Raw genomic sequence first — 7,500 nt, forward strand, 5'->3', positions numbered from 1 at the left:
GCATTCATTATTCCGAGATAGACGGCTGGGGGTCCATTAACGAATAAAAAAAAAATAATAATAAAATGAAATTAAAGACATAAATCCTGCCTTCGCTGTGTTTTCCCCTCCTCTGTCACGCTCTGACAGATCTCAGCACTTTCTGCCTCTTTTTTCCATCATGTCATGACCGCAAACGGCAACCTAAATTTGCTGCCACCATGTCAGAACTCTTTTCCCTCTCCTACTTTGTGTTTACTGCCTTCCGACTGACTTATTGTCACTATTGAGACATCCAATTTAAAGAGCGCTGTGAGCAGCATGGCAGCGAGGTGCCAAGCGCAAGACTACCTGCCGCTTACCGGAGTGTAGTGCGAACGCAAAGCGTCACTTTACCAGTGTCGTGGGGAAGAAAAGTATGTACGAGATCCTTTGTTATGCTGTAGCACTCCACCGTGTGTGTGTGTGGGGGGGAGCATTCTAATGCGGCCGTAGGCTCCAAGATACTACCAACGGTGCGTGTTATTAGTGACATTAAAGCAGGGGCCTGAACCGTTATTTGCAACCTAATGAGTTGAAGCGACGCTAAGGTCAAGGAAGCAGAGTGTGGTTTTGGAGTGTGTGTGTGTGTGTGTGTGTGTGTGTGTGTGTGGTGTGTATGTGTATGTGTGGTGTGTGTGTGTGTGTGTGTATGTGTGGTGTGTGTGGTGTGTGTGTGTGTGTGTGTGTGTGTGTCTGTGAGCAATCACCTCAGAGGTGGGCGTGCCGAATGCGGAGGAGCTTACATGCAAATCCCTCTTTTCCTCTTCATCTCTCTGTATCTCTTATTCCTTTTCTTCCTTCCAGTATTCGTGTCTCTCACTCCCTCTCTCCTTCACTATTTTCACCCTCTTTTTACCTCTCCTCATTCGTTCCTCAATTCATCCCCCCTCCCTCCACTCTCTCTCATTCTCTCAGAATGTGAATTACCTCTCTAATGCAGCCAATGATTTATTCATCATCAGAGTGATGCAAGTCTAGTTCAGAAGGATATTGTGTGCAGATGCATGTATAAGGACAGTTGTGTGTGTGTGTGTGTGTGTGTGTGTGTGTGTGTGTGTGTGTGTGTGTGAGAGAGAGTTGGAGGGGTGAAGTGGAAGGTTAAGGATGTTAAACATCTATGCTGTGTTTAACAGAAGCTCCTGGCAGAGAAACGCCATCAGAAGTTAGCCACAGAACATGGGAAAGCAACACGCAATCATCCACTGATCAGCAGGGGGCCCACTAAGAAGAGTGGTCCAAGAGGAGGAAGAAACACATGTCGTGATCATAACGACGAGGAAGGCATGCGAGCACGTTCCATCTGCTTTCTCCTCCCAATTATAGAGAGAGAGAAAGAACGAAAGAGAGAGAGAGAGAGAGAGAGAGAGATGAGGCATGGGATGAGTGAAATGGGGACAGTAATTGGATAAAAGTAAAGTGAAGTTAAGTGAAAGGAAACAAAAAAAGAAAGACCACTGGAAAAGAGCACTTATCAAGACGACTGACAGATATCACTCTGTCTCAGGAGGGCGGGATGGCAGGTAAGCTGTCTCCATAAAGCGCACGGCGTTCGGAGCGCTGCGGCCTCTCCTTCTCGGAGCCTGGCCTCTCCTTCTCGGAGCCTGGCCGGTGTTTGGAGCGCTGCGGCCTCTCCTTCTCGGAGCCTGGCCTCTCCTTCTCGGAGCCTGGCCGGCGTTCGGAGCGCTGCGGCCTCTCCTTCTCAGAGCCTGGCCGGCGTTCGGAGCGCTGCTGCCTCTCCGTCTCGGAGCCTGGACGGCGTTCGGAGCGCTGCGGCCTCTCCTTCTCGGAGCCTGGCCGGCGTTCGGAGCGCTGCGGCCTCTCCGTCTCGGAGCCTGGCCGGCGTTCGGAGCGCTGCTACTGTACCTCTCCGTCTCGGAGCCTGGCCGGCGTTCGGAGCGCTGCTACCTCTCCTCGGAGCCTGGCCGGCGTTCGGAGCGCTGCGGCCTCTCCTTCTCGGAGCCTGGCCGGCGTTCGGAGCGCTGCTACCTCTCCGTCTCGGAGCCTGGCCAGGGGCCGGGGCCAGAGCTGCCGGCTGCAGGAGCGCGTGCTTCATCACAGCCTCGCTCATTAAGCAAACACACCTCACAAAGATGAAATTGTTTTTTCGCACGCCGCCTGCTCTCTCGCAGTTATTGAAATTAATGACCAGTGATTGTGTTTGTGTTACAGACTGTGTGTGTGTGTGTGTGTTTGTGTGTGTGTATAAGAGAGAGAGAGAGAGAGAGAGAGAGAGAGAGAGAGAGAGAGAGAGAGAGAGTTCCCATTAGGAGGTGATGTATGGACTACTAAGTGTCCTCATTTGCGTTGAGGTTTCTGTGGAAAAGAAAACAAACAATGCAGCAAACACATTACACCACATACTCTCTCTCTCTACTAACACACACTCAAGTGATCACACCATACACACACACACACACACACACATAAACACAAACACACACCGACATACACACACACACATGCACCCAAACACACACATACACAGACTAACAGCTACAGACTCCACAACCACACACAACACCCCCCCCCCCCCCCACACACACACACACACAAAGTCACACACATACACACACACTCCCTGCTACAAACACTCCCTAGATGCCACACTCCCTGTACAAAAACTAGACTACATCTCTTTTGGCTCATTCAATTTTTCTCTTATGTTCACTATCTCACTTTCCTCCCCTCCTCTCCATCCATCACTCTATCTGTCTCTCCATCCATCACTCTATCTGTGTCTCCATCTTTCTAGCCCAGAGCTCTGTGTGTCTACTGCTCTAATCCCCTGTTCACCTTGCTTTATTTGTGCTCATATATATATGACTTACTAGCGGATAGTATATATATTTTTTTTTTCCCGGTTTGTGTGTGTGTGTGTGTGTGTGTGTGTGTGTGTGCGTGTGCGTGTGCGTGTGTGTGATTTGATCTGGGGCTGGCTGTGTAGGCTGTAGAGGGAGACTTTGTCTTGCCCTCTGGCGCGCTGCCTCTGAAATGGATTAGCTTACTTGGGAGACGGGATTCAGATGGGACCCTCCCTCAAATAGGTGGTGACAAGGTCTACCACTGACAGGCTTACAGCCTCTCTCTCTCTCTCTGTGTGTGTATGTGTGTGTCTGTGTGTGTGTTTGTGTGTGTGTGTGTGTGTGTGTGTTTATATGTGTGTGTGTGTGTGTGTGTGTGTGTGTGTGTGCGCGTGTCTGTGTGTGTTGTGTTGTGTGTGTATGTGTGTGTCTGTGGGTTTGTGTGTGAGAGAGAGAAACACATGACTGGCATGACACCAGGGGCAGATAAGCCAGTTTAACCATTATCCGCTCGTAAGCCAGAGCCAGAGACTCCAAATTACAACTGCAGGCCTAAAACATGCCCGAAAGCCTTACTTAAGGGCCTCTTAAGCCTGCAGAAAAAGATGCTCAGTCAGACAAAAAACATCCCAAAGAGCGAAGAGATAGAGAGTGAGGCATAGTTATAGAGAGTAAATAGGAGACATTGTGCATTTTAGAGTATGCACAGACTAAGACTGTGTTTTTTTTTTTAACCCAAAGAGTCGAGGTGTGAGGAGTAGGTGAGGAGGTGTGAGGAGTAGGTGAGGAGGTGTGAGGAGTAGGTGAGGAGGTGTGAGGAGTAGGCGCTTTAGAGCCAGTGTGCAGATACAGTGTGTATGTGCAGGTAGCACCAGGGTTGGCTTGTGTGAACGTGAAGCCCAAGATGAGTGGTCAAGGTTGCTAAAAGTTGGGCAAGGCTTGTTAGTTCACATGCACGATTAAATATGTGAGATGAAGTGGTAAAGTTGGGCAAGGCTAGTTAGTTCACATGCATGATTAAATATGTGAGATGAAGTGGTAAAGTTGGGCAAGGCTAGTTAGTTTACATGCACGATTAAATATGTGAGATGAAGTGGTAAAGTTGGGCAAGGCTAGTTAGTTTACATGCACGATTAAATATGTGAGATGAAGTGGTAAAGTTGGGCAAGGCTAGTTAGTTTACATGCACGATTAAATATGTGAGATGAAGTGGTAAAGTTGGGCAAGGCTAGTTAGTTCACAGTAGATGGAGTGCAGCCTGCCCATCAGCAAGGGGAATGAAGGATGAGGTGGGATTGAAATGGCCGTAGTTGCTCAGATTTAAACCCACATGTGGTAAGGATGCAGAAGCCAAGTGTGACACAACCCACCCCCCCCCCCCCCCCCCCCTCCACCCCCACACACACACACACACACACACACACACTGATACACAAACACACACACACACACACAGACTCAAATACTTTTGAGTACACGTTCACACTTAGTTTGTGTGGGCTTAGGAATAGAGCTGCCACATTCAAATTGTGAAGAGCATGAATTTCTGAGCCCTTTTCTTAAGTAATTTCTACAGACTTTACCTCAGAGAATTACCAATAATTATTATTGTATTGAGATGAAGCACAGGTTTATCCATAGGGGGAGCCTGGAGGCTTGAAAAACAACTGGCAAAAGGCATCAGGGGGGCATTAAGATTCAGCCATTGCTCATAGCTATTCCAGGACCATGGACAGCTACCACCCTAATTTCATCAGTATACAGTATCAATGGATATCAAGCATACCAATGGACAAACTAATAAAAGTAGTGTTAAAGTGAGATTGTATCCGTCTACTGCATGGGCGGAATTTGACATTTGTGCCAGGGAGGACAAACTTTGAAAATATATCAATAAATAAATAAATAAATACTAATGAAAACTTCAGTCAGGCGGCTACAAGACCCTCACACTGGGTGAAACCATATTGAGAATTATGAGAGAGAATATTGATGCAGGGAAGTGCTAACTAAATAAATCTTTCACATTAAACTTTAAAGCAGATTTTCAATTACATTGAGGTGTTGTAATCCAGATGTAACCTGCATTGAGTTGACCTCACATCCTACACTCGCCTGAACCCGAACTAGCAATTTGCAGCACTTCAGATAGGGATTTGAGAGCGCTAGCAAGTGAGCTAAAAAACAGTATGTACAGTAGCATTAGCCTCTCAACGTCGGGGGGTGGTTTACACAACATAGCCTGCATATTGCATAGCTACGTGCCAGCTGGCTACCATAACAGTGTTTTTCACCAAAATCATCCTTAACGTTACCTAGCGGTTGCTCAAGTTAGCTGGATTTGTTGTCCTTCCTGTTCAGAGCTGTTTGTAGTTGCCTCCATGTCTCTGTGTGTCTGTTTGATGTCGGATTTGTTGTTCTATAGTATCCATATCAGATCAGATATGAGATTAGGCTCATTTAAAAATAGTCCGTTTTAAAAATGTCCATTTTGCATGTAAGGACTAGTTAACTAGGGTAAGGCTACAATATTGGTAATCATATTAATAATGAGTGACAGGAACAGATTTTGTGCAGCAATCCTGGCTGGGGGAAGGATACGTCAAGTCACTCTTTTAATAAGGCATCTGGTCTCTGTGGTAATATGTTATTAGTGCAGTCGTGTCTGACGCTGAAATTGGCCTTCTTCTCTGGTGCGGTACACTCTTTGCTAACTTGCATAAGCTGAATTCAGACAAGCCCTTGTGGCTCTGCAGACAACTTGTTTGGGGCCTCAGCGTTCGAGGAATTTTGGGGAAGGAGGAGGACACTGAGGCCCAGATGTACGTACATTTGCGAACGTAGCATTATCAGTGTCATGGACACTGCTTAGTGTAAACTGCGCCTTTCTCTGCCTTTCTCCGCCCATAAACGCAATTTACGAACTGACTGGCAGCGCCTACATACAAGCGCAGTTGAATGAAGTTAACTGATGACAACATTAAAAAGAATCAAACGTTTAGCGATCTTTAAATAATACCGTACATGATAATATGTAAACAAACAGGGAGATAATGAAGATCAGTAGTTCTACTCAAACTACTTGTGCACGTAGGCTATAGAAGATTGGTCAAATCTAGCAAGTAGGAAAGTTTAAGTGAATGACGTGAAAGTGAAAGTAAGACATTCGAAAGGCCAACGAAAGTTGAGGTTGCTTTTGGTAGTACAAATACTTTCACCACAAAAACTGCTGCGCTAAATAGCGATTCTGTTGTCTTTGACAGGTTCTCTTATTGACGCATTGAACTGCAATTAGGATTAACACCTGCTTTTACAAGGCGGAAGTATTTAGGCGCAGAATAGAAGTGCACTTTCAGGAGCAGTCTTTATACCGCGGAATACATAATTAGGCGCTCTTTACTCTTCCCCTCCCATCTTTTTACGCTAAACTCCCACTTTCCATTGGATCCTACCATGAATGCATATGCATGACATGATGACAAACGCAATCTGCCACTTTCAGCTCCCGCGACAGGCAATTTGCGCTTTTACATCATTGTGGCGTGTTTGTACTGTACATACCTCGCAATAATTTTACACGCACATTGCGAAACAAGTACGCCTGAAGTGGGCACAAAAGCGTTAGTACATCTGGCCCTGAGAGTAGATGCCTCCTGCCTGCTGAGTGAGTAGCTTGATGAACTGCAGAGGAACAGGATGGGTCCAGCTTTACAGTGGTCAAAGGCAAAGAGAGAGTGTCAGAGTAGAAGAAAAGAAAGGAAGATAACTGTTCTTACCTACACTTTGCTTTCACTCACTTTTGATAGGAGAAAGAGGTTGCGACACTGCAGTCAATTTGGACCACTTTTCTCAGCGGGCATGTTATACAACTGTGCAGAATATGCTGTGCTGTGGGTATGGATGCTGTGCCTATTTTGGTAACCTGTCCTGTCTACTCAATTAGCTCTGCACTTGTGTGATATTGCCATTAGTTGTATTAGCATGGGGGGCTTGGCAGACTGAGCTATACTAGGAGTATTGGCTTAAAGAACCATACCTGATGAGTGAACTGCTGGTGCAGAAAAGCCAGAAATAAGAAATTATCATAAATAAGATATTTTTTTGTTAAAAAGTTATTTTTACTGTAATAATAATTTTTACTTAAGTTGTGTGACTTTTTTTTTTTTTTTTTAATTTCATTATCTGAACTAAACATGATTGGCAGGTACAACATGACACTATGTAAACCAGCAGCAAAGAGAGAGAGAAAAGTACGGGCAGTGAGTGACAGAAACACTGTAAATATGAAAACTAAACAAGGCGGCTAGATAATATATCTCTCTATCTATATCTATATATCTATATATCTATATATAGATAGAAAGATAGATATGGGGAGGGGTAGGATGGCATGACTGAGGACTAAAGATAGAGGGCATAGTGTGGGCGCACGGTGCACTGCATTATGGATGTGCCAGCGGTGTGGTGAATCAGCCCACCGGCGACGTGGCCCTGCCACTCTGCCAGCCATTAGTGCCAATGCCTCCCCTCCACCTGATCTATGGGCTTATTTTAGGGTCCGATGGAGCCCCGACTCCCAAATTTATTTCTGCAAGGGCACATCTGAACCCCCCTCCCCACCACCACCCACACACATACACACACAAACGCACACACACACAACTTCACACCTCCGCTC

General features: G+C 46.1%; 1 protein-coding gene across 1 annotated transcript in view; it reads right to left on the reverse strand.

Annotated features, from left to right (window-relative positions):
• The window catches only part of LOC121688644 (cadherin-12-like), an 81,875-nt gene that overhangs the window by 73,114 nt on the left and 1,261 nt on the right, over positions 1–7,500 (reverse strand). The window lies entirely within an intron of this gene.

The sequence above is a fragment of the Alosa sapidissima genome, chromosome 17 (assembly GCF_018492685.1).
Source record: "Alosa sapidissima isolate fAloSap1 chromosome 17, fAloSap1.pri, whole genome shotgun sequence".
In the NCBI taxonomy this organism is placed as follows: Eukaryota; Metazoa; Chordata; class Actinopteri; order Clupeiformes; family Clupeidae; genus Alosa; species Alosa sapidissima.